This window comes from Eschrichtius robustus, chromosome 15 (genome assembly GCF_028021215.1).
Source record: "Eschrichtius robustus isolate mEscRob2 chromosome 15, mEscRob2.pri, whole genome shotgun sequence".
Taxonomy (NCBI): Eukaryota; Metazoa; Chordata; class Mammalia; order Artiodactyla; family Eschrichtiidae; genus Eschrichtius; species Eschrichtius robustus.
This window is the reverse complement of record NC_090838.1, coordinates 57,640,133-57,648,027: the sequence shown is the minus strand read 5'-3', so window position 1 is coordinate 57,648,027 and position 7,895 is coordinate 57,640,133. Positions and strand designations below refer to the sequence as shown.

At 49.9% G+C, this 7,895-nt stretch overlaps 1 pseudogene; it reads left to right on the top strand.

Annotated features, from left to right (window-relative positions):
- The first annotated feature begins 4,965 nt into the window (after window positions 1-4,965).
- Window positions 4,966-7,047, top strand: LOC137777654 (myosin-9 pseudogene; annotated as a pseudogene).
- Window positions 7,048-7,895: the final 848 nt, after the last annotated feature.

Sequence of the window (7,895 nt, the reverse complement as noted above, 5' to 3'; positions counted from 1 at the left end):
TAAAATTGTAATACCTAATTTTTTTTTAGTTGATGTAAAAAAATATTTATTATTTACTGATATAAGTAATTAACTTGTAAATTTATGTAAGGCTGACCGTCTCTCCATCATGGTGAGCTCTAAATAATAACATGGAACCATGATAAGGAATATTTACATGGAACGGATGCAGGAGTAACAGCTTAAACTATAAAATCATTTGAAAATTGGGCATATCAGAGTGTGGAGGATTATTTCGACAGGCTCTTGGAGTCTGTGGCTCATCTCCAGAGAAGATCCCAGAGAATCATATAATAACTCTCTGGACACCCTGTCATTGGGAAGGTGGAAGCCATTGGATTGTGGTGGGAGGTTCAATAGGAGAGCTGATATTGGCCACAGCCATAGCCCTGGGCTTGCTGCTTGAATTTTGTCCCAATCGCACCGTTTGGCATTAGTGATTAACCCCAAGAAGAAGGGAAAGGGCACAAAAAGCTGAAAGGATGAAACAATAAAAGGTACTTGCCTCTAAGAGTACTAAAGAGGCTGAAAGCACACAGCTTCCCTGTTTGCACTTCAACAGTAAAGATGAAACACCAGTGGGAAGAGGATTTTTCTCTTGCCTCCATGCAGCAGCTATAGGAGAACGTCCAGAGAGATTATACCAGTGTTGCTGAAGTCGTGAGAAAAATAGGAATGTACCCATAGCCAGCATTGTCAGGCAGTGGCAGAGGCCAGGAACAATGAGGGGCAGCAACTAAGGGAGGCCCACAGAGTCCCCGGGAAGACTCAAGCGAGATCTCAGGGGTGCTTGGAGCCAAAGAGAAGAATTAATATAGCTGAGCTCTTCATTGTTTCCCCAGTGGGCTGTATGCCTACAACTACTGCTAACATGGCACAGAGTGTTCAATTTCCTTAAGGTGGCAAGGGCAGGGATGTAAGGAATGCAGTTGCCTTGTGTCTGCGTAGCTGCCTGCAATGTTGGTGCTATGGAGGGGCATAAGTCTCTAGAAGGCAGGCTACATCAGTTTAACTGTCCATCCACAGGGCCTAAAAAGTACACCACCCAGCCGCAGCAGGAAGATTAGGGAGCAACTCTTTGATGGCCTGAGCTAATCAATGGTGGCAAGGCTGTGACTCTTGAAGGCCGCAGAAAGAGAGAAGGGTGTCATCAGCAGCTGAGGCATGAAAAGTTCTTGCTATTCATATGAATGCAATCATCTAACACAAGTCACTCCCCCTACACACACACACACACACACACACACACACACACATGCAAAGTTGTGCCCTTCTTCTTTTAACTGCATCTTTCACCTACCCACTCACCCCACACCAACACGTACACAAACTGTGGTTGTAAGCCATCTTTGTTCTTTTAAGGTTGATTTTCACTTCAGCCTTACTTCACTTGGAAGTTGATATTAGGGTGAGGAGAAATCCTCACACATATGGAGAAGGGTCAAGGAAGGAGGAAGTTGGGTCACACGATGATACACCCCAGTCCTAACACTTCATCCCCACCCTCTCTCACCACCAACAGAAGAATATACTTTTTGCAGATGAAACCTCGATAAAAACTTCCAAGTCAGGATTCAATTTGGTTTCCAGTGTGGGAAAATGAGTGAACTCCTGTGGGTTCTTCCTGAGCATGAGGGGAAAAATACAATAGAAAATAAACATGTAGACGCTCTCAGGGCACCCGTCTAAAAATGTCATGATTGGAGCCCAGCCTGAAAGCTGCATCAGCTGCTTTACCTCAACTTTTTGCCCTTTTCCCAACATGCACATATTTATAACCTGGGTTTCCCAAACAGATTACTCTGTATTTCCGCCATCTGGTTTATGGATTTTTTTCTAAACATGCTACAGGCTGCCAAACGGTAAAGCTAGTAAGATTCTTGTTGGAGAGAAAGCAGCTCTGGCAGAGTGTTGTAAAATAACATCGCATTAGCTACTTGGAAGCAGTAGCAGAGTTCCAGAGATTCGAGAACTCTGGAAGACTTTGAGAGGGTTTAATAAGGATGCTACCAGACCACTTATGTTTTTTGGCAGAATATTAAAATATTCTCTTCTATACGGATAGGGAGAATCTTACCAAAGAGTAAAAGGTGAAATGTTGTTTTAATTTTGCCATCTTTTTATGACTGTGTCTCCACTGTAGAAAAATGGTGTGGTGGATGGACCTAGAGATGATCATACTAAGTGAAGTAAGTCAGAAAGAGCAAAGACAAATATCATATGATATCACTCATATGTGAATCTGAAAAAAGGTACAAATGAACGTATTTACAAAACAGAAACAGACTCATAGACATAGAAAACAAACTTATGGTTACCAAAGGGGAAAGGTGGTAGGGGGAGGGATGAATGAGGAATATGGGATTAACAGATACACACCACTATATATAAAATAAATAATCAACAAGGGCCTACTGTAGAGCACAGGGAACTCTACTTGGTATTCTGTAATAACCTATATGGGAAAAGAATCTGAAAAAGAATATTTATGTATATATTTATATTTATATATACATCTGAATCACTTTGCTGTACACTTGAAACTAACACAACATGGTAAATCAACTATACCTCAATAAAAAAATAAATTATTTTCAAAGAGAGAAAAAAAAGAAAAATGGTGTGGCTTCATTTATGCAGAGACCCAGCTATTGCGTTTTTTGCTTCCATTTCTGCCATGAAATAGCATCCAGACAATGTTAAAACAGGCCTCCCTTGTTCAATGGAAGGTCCCATAAAGTTCATGTCACAGCAGCATTTTTGTTAAGTGAATCCTATTACACTGTTCAATTCCATTATAAATGTCAGAGCTTCAGTCTACGGGAAAGCAGCTGGCCCTGAGTAGAATGAAATCACAGGTCAGAATGTGAAAAATATCCTCAAAACACTTATTTAAAGGAACAAACCATATCGGTTGGAAGGTATTATCATTCAAGATATGTTTAAAAGTATTCTGCACTCAAATAATAACATAAGAAATAAAAATACAAGGGTGAGAAATTCTGGCAGCTTTCTCATCTTCTTCAATCTGACTTCTACATTTCAACTAGTGTTAAGAAAGAAATTCCTAATGATCAGAACATTTGGCTAAGGATGTTTTATTTTGTTTTAATCCACTTTAATTACCTGAAAATTTCTAAATTGATATCCTAGGTCATTTTTTTTTTTTTTTTTTTTTTTTTGCAGGGGGTGGTGATGAGGTAGAGTACACTTTTTCCAGACTTTTATGTTAATCTCTCTAAATATCTTTATCTGTATCCTTATACTAGGGCAACAAAGAGGACAGTGTAAAATACAATACCCAAAGTGTGCATTTCTTGTTTACCTGATGAGTTCTGCTCTAGTGTGTGCAGAAACAGGTGTTGTTTAGCAAATGGCTTCGTGGCTTTGACAAGGCAATGGTTGTTTGTAGATTTTGTGATTGTTTGGGACTAGACGTCAGAGTTGTTTCATTTAGCGGATAATGTTTTTCTCATTTGGGGCTGTTAGCATATCAAGTGCTATTTTTTGAGTTTAGAAAAATTTTGAACACTGACTAGATAGATGTATTCATTCACTCATCCATTCATTCACTTATTTTTTTTAATATATATTTATTGTAGTATAATTGCTTCACAATACTGTGTTAGTTTCTGTTGTACAACAAAGAGAATCAGCCATATGCATACATATGTCCCCATATCTCCTCCCTCTTGAGCCTCCCTCCCATCCTCCCTATCCCACCTCTCTAGGTCATCACAAAGCACCGAGCTGATCTCCCTGTGCTATGCTGCTGCTTCCCACTAGCTATTTTACATTCAGTAGTGTATATATGTCAATGCTACTCTCACTTCGCCCCAGCTTGCCCTTCCCACCTCGTGTCCTCAAGTCCATTCTCTATGTCTACAATCCCACTACTGGGCATATACCCTGAGAAAACCATAATTCGAAAAGAGACATGTACCACAATGTTCATTGCAGCACTATTTACAATAGCCAGGACCCAGAACCAACCTAAATGTCCAACGACAGATGAATGGATAAAGAAGATGTGACACATATATACAATGGAATATCACTTATTTCTTAATACAAGATCAGATACAAGATGACTTCCCTAAAGATGCCCATAGTGCCAGAAAAGATTGAGTGTCTCTAAAATGTTGAGCACAGTATGTACAACCTGTCATTTAATCACCACTCTTAAAAATATAGGAATTATTCTCCCCATTGTAGAAACGTGTAAACTGAGGTTCAGAAGGGGCATGTAATTTGCCCAAGGTTATACTAGTAGTAAGTGACAGAGTCCAGATTTCAACCTGGGGTTCTTTGATGTAAAACCCCAACGCAACTTCCACTACAACACCCTGCTGTTTAAGAATGTTTAGCAGTTCAAGAATGAGATCATCAAATTATAATGAAGAAACGGCACTCCTAAGTTTTGCAACCATAACTGTATGCTGTTCCCAGAATGAAGATGTTTTAATTCAAGAATTCCTTAAGTTTAGAGGTCTAGGAGGCAACTGCTCTATAAAGGAGAGGAATACCGGGACTATTTAAAATAAGTTTCCAGCCCTTAGCAGCCTTTTTTTTTTTTTTTTAATGAATTTATTTATTTATTTTTGGCTGTTGGGTTTTGGTTGGGTCTTCGTTTCTGTGCAAGGGCTTTCTCTAGTTGCGGTGAGTGGGGTCCACTCTTCATCACGGTGCACGGGCCCCTCACTATCGCGGCCTCTCCTGTTGCGGAGCACAGGCTCCAGACGTGCAGGCTCAGTAGTTGTGGCTCACGGGCCCAGTTGCTCCGAGGCATGTGGGATCTTCCCAGACCAGGGCTCGAACCCGTGTCCCCTGCATTGGCAGGCAGATTCTCAACCACTGCGCCACCAGAGAAGCCCCCTTAGCAGCCTTTTGATAACATATTTACTGACAGTTGGAGATCCTCCTGACATTAGTTTTATGGGATAAAATCTACCATCCCCCCGGCTGTAGGAGCTGCAGGTCAAGTTCACCGAGGGAGAGCGCGTGCTCACGGAGCTAGCCGACAAGGTCTCCAAGCTGCAGGTCGAGCTGGACAATGTGACGGGTCTTCTCACGGAGTCAGACAGCAAGTCCAGCAAGCTCACCAAGGACTTCTCCGCTCTGGAGTCCCAGCTGCATGACACGCAGGAGCTCCAGCAGGAGGAGAACCGGCAGAAGCTGAGTCTGGGCACCAAGCTGAAGCAGGTGAAGGATGAGAAGAACTCCTTAAAAGAGCAGCTGGAGGAGGAGGAGGAGGCCAAGCGGAACCTCGAGAAGCAGATCGCCACCCTGCACGCCCAGGTCACCGACACGAGGAGGAAGATGGAGGGCGGCGTGGGGTGCCTGGAGACAGCCAAGGAGGCCGAGAGGAAGCTCCAGAAGGACCTGGAGGGGCTGAGCCAGCGCTACGAGGAGAAGGTGGCCGCCTACGACCAGCTGGAGAAGACCAAGACGCGGCTGCAGCAGGAGCTGGACGACCTGCTCGTGGACCTGGACCGCCAGCGGCAGAGCGTCTCCAACCTGGAGAAGAAGCGGAAGAAGTTCCACCAGCTCCTGGCCGAGGACAAGACCATCTCCGCCAAGTACGCGGAGGAGCGCGACCGGGCGGAGGCGGAGGCCCGGGAGAAGGAGACCAAGGCGCTGCCTCTGGCCCGGGCTCTGGAGGAGGCCATGGGGCAGGAGGCGGAGCTGGAGCGGCTCAAGCAGTTCCGCACGGAGATGGAGGGCCTCATGAGCTCCCAGGACGACGTCGGCCAGAGCGTCCACGAGCTAGAGACGTCCAAGCGGGCCCCGGAGCGGCAGGTGGAGGAGATGAAGACCCAGCTCGGGAGCTGGAGGACGAGCTGCAGGCCGCCGAGGATGCCGAGCTGCGGCTGGAGGTGAGCCTGCAGGCCACGAAGGCCCAGTTCGAGCGGGACCTGCAGGGCCGCGACGAGCAGAGCGAGGAGAAGAAGCAGGAGCTGGTCAGACAGGCGCGGGAGATGGAAGCCTAGCTGGAGGATGGAGGAAGCAGCGCTCTATGGCCGTGGCCGCTCGGAAGAAGCTGGAGATGGACCTGAAGGACCTGGAGGCCCACATAGACTCGGCCAACAAGAACCGGGACGAAGCCCTCAAACGAACCGGGACGAAGCTGCAGGCCCAGATAAAGGACTGCCTGGGGGAGCTGGAGGACACTGGCGCCTCCCGCGAGGAGATCCTGGCGCAGGCCAAGGAGAACGAGAAACTGAAGAGCACGGAGGCCGAGACGATCCAGCTGCAGGAGGAGCTGGCAGCTGCCGAGCGTGCCAAGCGCCAGGCCCAGCAGGAGCGGGGCCAGCTGGCTGACGAGAGGGCCAACAGCAGCGGCAAAGGTGCCCTGGCGTTGGAGGAGAAGCGGCGCCTGGAGGCCTGCATCGCGCAGCCGGAGGAGGAGCTGGCGGAGGGGGCAGGGCAGCATGGAGCTGGGGGACGACAGGCTGAAGAAGGAGAACCTGCAGAGCGACCAGATCAACACCCATCTGAACGAGAACGCGGCAGCAGCAGGAGAGCCAGAATAAGGAGCTCAAGGGCAAGCTGCAGGAGATGGAGGGCCCCGTCAAGTCCAAGTCCAAGTCCAAGGCCTCCATCGCCGCCCTCGAGGCCAAGATCGCACGGCTGGAGGAGCAGCTGGACAACGAGCCCAAGGAGCGCCAGGCGGCCTGCAAGCAGGTGCGTCGGGCCGAGAAGGAGCTGGAGGATGCGGCGCTGCGGGTGGACGATTAGCGGGGGAACGCGGAGCAGCACGGGGGCCGGGCGGACAAGGCGCCCGCGCGTCTGAAGCAGCTCAAGCGGCAGCGGGAGGAGGCCCAGCGCGCTAACGCCTCCCGCCGGAAACCGCAGCGCGAGCTGGAGGATGCCACGGAGACCTTGGGCGCCAGGAACCGCGAGGTCAGCTCCCTCAAGAGCCAGCTCAGACGTGGGGACCTGCCGTTTGTCGTGCCCCGCCGAATGGCCCGGAAAGGGGCCGGCGACCGCTCGGACGAGGAGGTGGACGGCAGAGCCCATGGGGCTGAGGCCAAAGCTGCGCAATAATCACCTCTTCTCCTGCTGCCCGAGACGGACGACAACGACGACTCCGCCTCCCCTTCCCAGCCTCCGCAGCACCCCTTCCTCCCTCCGGGGACTGCTGTGGCTGTGACCCCACCTCGTCCCCCCCGGGCCAGGGGACCTCAGGCCTCACCTCCCCGCCCATCCCCCCAGGCCTCCTTGAAGGGCTTTCCGGCTTCCTCTGCTGCAGCCCCTCCTGCTCCCCACTCACCCCCGCCCCCGAATCTGATACCAAAGAGTCAAGAGTCCTGGGCCCTGGCCCAGGAACAGAGCCGCCCGCAGGATGCCCCCCCCCTCCCTTGCCACAAAGCACAAGGTGGTGACGTGAGGAGGGCAGGCCTCCGGGGATGGGCAAGAGAGTTTTCTACGAATCTGGTTTTCTTCAGACGAAGGAGTTTTGCTAGCCCGACGCCCCAGAAGAGTTGTTACCTTCCCTCGCCTCCGCCACCCTCTCGCTTCTTTGCTGTTGGCAATCACACGCCGTGACCTCACACCCTCTGCCCCAGCGGTCCCCCACTCCCGTGGGCTCTGGGTGGTCCGGCGTGAGCAGGCCCAGGGGGTCCACCTCTGTGCAGGGCACAGGATGCTGGCTGGGGAGGGAGGGGCGTTCCTCCCCACCCCTGCGGGGCGGCGCCACAGTCACCTTCCTGATTCTGAAATGTCTCAAGTGCAGTGATGACCCCTTTCCCTCCTTTGCAGAGGGCAGCCCGCCCCTGCTGCAACGGCACTGTCTTCTCAGCCTGTTGGGCTGAGAAGACAGGGCCCAGGGGCCAAGCTGGAGAGGCCAGCGGTGGCCTCTCCCAACACTCTCGGGGACCAAATATATTTAATGG